This window comes from Vicia villosa, unplaced genomic scaffold (genome assembly GCF_029867415.1).
Source record: "Vicia villosa cultivar HV-30 ecotype Madison, WI unplaced genomic scaffold, Vvil1.0 ctg.003867F_1_1, whole genome shotgun sequence".
NCBI classification, from domain to species: Eukaryota; Viridiplantae; Streptophyta; class Magnoliopsida; order Fabales; family Fabaceae; genus Vicia; species Vicia villosa.
In genome coordinates this window covers 99,778-103,245 of record NW_026706321.1, presented here as the reverse complement: position 1 = coordinate 103,245, position 3,468 = coordinate 99,778, and the positions used below count along the sequence as shown (strand labels likewise).

The following is a 3,468-nucleotide window of genomic DNA, read 5'->3' as shown; positions in this document are numbered from 1 at the left end:
AATGTGAGTCTTTAATTATATTTCTCCAACTATACAACTACAATATTACCAGAAAATATTCGTAGTAAATCTAAAGCTAAATAATACAACAATTTTTTTAAATTTTTTTTAATCAAAATTAATTAGGCTTAATTATTTCTAATAAAAACTAATTGGACTTAATTTAAAAAAATTGACAAATAAAACTTATAAGGGTATCATAATTGTTGATAATTACTAAATTAAAAATACAACTAAAAAGCAATTTTTAATATTATTAACAAAAGCAAAATACATCAAAATCAAATTCTATTTTAGTTAAACTTCACAAATCACAACTTTTGTTTCATTATATCTTTGGTTTACTAAATAGATTTAAACTACTAACTCACTATACACTTGCAACTACTAACATTTAAACATGTATAGTATTACAATAGTGACATTATTATCTGAATCATAACAGTTAAGTTATTATGAAATCTTCGGATATCAAATGTTCATCCATAATAGTTAAGTTATTATGAAATTTCCGCATATCAAATGTTCCCGAGCTGCACAATCAAATTCTTAGAGCATTCTCATTGATTAAGTTACTATGAAATCTCCGCATTTCTCATAAACAGGCACGACACTTTACGTCCCCTGCAACACTCAGAATAGCAGTTGCAACAGCTCGGTTTGGCAGCCATGCGTCACGGTTTAATATCAGTTATTATAACTACACGAATTCTAGACATTCACATAAACTTTGCTAAGTGTTCTCAAAAACAAATTAATAACACACATGACATTTTATCAAACACTTAGTAGTCCTAGTAAAGTAAATCACAGAAACATAAGAAGACTCATCTCTTTGCTGACTGACTGATCGACTGAAAGGTTGTCAAAGAGGCGCGACGCTGACAGATCTAGATGGTCCGACATCTCGGCAATCCAAGCATAAAACGTCGCAGATGAAATTAAGCACGACCTATCCTCGAGCGATGTCAGAGCCGACTTCTCATGACAAAGCTTTTTACTCCAAATATCGGAAGGATTGCCGTATGACAATATGACCTCGAAGCTGGTGTACTATCCAGGTGAAGACATTTCCTGTAATTATACTTCTGTGTTTTGAAATAAAGTTAGATAGCATCAATTTATAACAGTTACACTTGCATATGGAATTCAGTAAGCCATATATAATATGTAAAGTACAACATGTCAAAGATACGCTTATGGTGTAAAAATCCTCTAACTAAACACCACTCCCACTGATTATACGATTGTAAAGATAAACATTAAAAATATTTGAATCGGTGCACACCAATCAGTTGTAATTTAAAAATCATAAGGATAACTTATCCTTCAATGAATACATCGGCTAGCTTTTCCAGTGCCAGGGCCTGCTACTAGCGGGATTCTCTATGCCGGTCTTAGGGTGTAGACATTTATCTTCTCTTGACGATGTTGGGACAACGACCCGTTTTGAGATCAGCGAATTCATATCTCTTTTGTAGAACTATGATTCCTTATTCCCCTATCACCGGATATTCTCCCAACACTGTCACACCGTTTTTGCTAACCGGTAATCTTAGAGAGCCTATCCTTCGTTACAATGATAGAAAGTAACGGTAATAGTAATAAGTTAAGAAAATAAGTGTTCGAATGTAAGTTAAGGGAAACTGCAGCACCTATTCCCTTCCCCACGGAGCTCCACCCCCATATTCATCAACTCCACCACTAGAAAGAACGAATAATGACATAGGGCCTATGGTATGATCAAAGGAAGGAGGTTATAAAAAAAACGAATTCACCATATAATAAAATAAAAACTCAGAATTGGACATATCAAAATTGAAACATGATGCGGTTAATTTCCTATTAACTAAGTACTACGAGCATACGTTATTAAATTGATAATAACATTGAATTTAAAAAGCTGATTGTTCATGCAAGGGAGAATCAATTATGTATCACTTAAAGAACTATTTAAGAGCATGTTTGTACTTCCCCTACAAATTAGATTACTTGACTACAAAAATAAGCAAGATAACAGAAGGATCATATAAACCAAACTGGATATTGTATAGATATAAGTTAAAGAGATTTCCAAAACATGAAAAAGTTCAGCCATAACACATGTCTTTTCATATTGGATCCTCAAGGAATGTTTGGGTCCTCAAGGAATAAACATATACATTATAGTAGTTCCTATCATAAAATGCTGAAAAGTATGCAAATTCTTTAGCAAAGAATATGAAACTCAATACCATCCAGTAGCTGACCCGGCGATCTTCAAGATACCTAAAGAAACAGACTTATGAATTCACCATTTGCAAGTTTGTGTAACAGATGGTAAGAGTTGACATCTACAAAGACAAACAAATCAAAATAAACATCAGTAAGCAAACATAACAACAGAAATTTAAAACACTTGTGAACATCGTTTCCCCATTTTGAAAATTTAAAAGTAAATCAAATTAATTGAAAGCATGTGAATATGGGAAAATCAAAATAAAAAACAAAAAGCAAGGAAAAAGTTTGTGAGGACTTTCAACAAACATGATAAGTGCATACAAAAAAGAAGAAGAATTTGATGGAGATAATGTACAATGGATGAATCACTTCATACAGTAGACATGGATTGAAACGAGCAACGTGAACCCTAATTAAATTTCAACAAAATCATATAGAAGAAATTGAAACATTGTTGAAAATAGTTGTGAAATCGTGTGTCATAAACAGGATTAAGCGAAAAAATATTGATAAACATGAATCAAGCAGAAAACACGGCGAAGATTGGAGGTTGCGCGCGGATCGGAGGGAGATTGTGCAGATTGGAAAGTGAAATCAGAGACAACGAACCATGCAAATCAGTAACAAAAGTTGGATCGAGATCGTGATCAATGGCGAGATTGAGATCGAGATCAGGGGGCGAGATCGAGATTGAGATCCAAATCGGGGTGATAGACCGTGATTCGCCGAGAGTGGTGTATTTCAGTGTTTGTGAAAGAGAACGTGTTAAGTTTTTTTTAATTATTATCATTTTTCAAGACAAAGTTATAATATTAGTAAAAATATTAATATTATTCGTATAATTGCGTGCAAAAAAACACTAATAAAATTAATTGCATTTAATGGCACTTGATTACATGGAGATTAACTAGAAATACACTCTGTAGCAAAATTATGGTAGCAAATCATATTGTTCTTGTAGTGCTAGTAGAGTTGATTCTAACTTAAAATTACTAGTACTTAGACCCGTGCCTTAAATATTTTTTAAGTAAAGAAATATTTTAAAAATACATATAATTTATAAATTTTATTTATAGTAAGATTATTATTGTATAAATAAAATGTCATTTATTAGTATATATAAAAAAGTTAAGTTAACTAATTATTTTTGTAAATTATATAACAATTTGGGCAATTGTAATTTATTAATAATTTGTGTATGTTTTTAAAAAAATTAATTCGTTAAATAAAAAAATACCATAAAAACAT

At 31.5% G+C, this 3,468-nt stretch overlaps 1 long non-coding RNA gene across 2 annotated transcripts; it reads right to left on the bottom strand.

Moving 5' to 3' along the window:
• On the bottom strand, positions 1-2,984 carry LOC131641586 (uncharacterized). 2 transcript variants are annotated; one of them, XR_009295574.1, is made up of 3 exons: positions 2,830-2,984; positions 2,235-2,333; positions 1-1,088 (listed from the first exon to the last, which is right to left on the bottom strand). It is a non-coding gene; the product is annotated as an uncharacterized LOC131641586 (long non-coding RNA). The 2 variants fall into 2 exon arrangements; XR_009295573.1 differs by having other exon boundaries at positions 2-1,732.
• Positions 2,985-3,468: the final 484 nt, after the last annotated feature.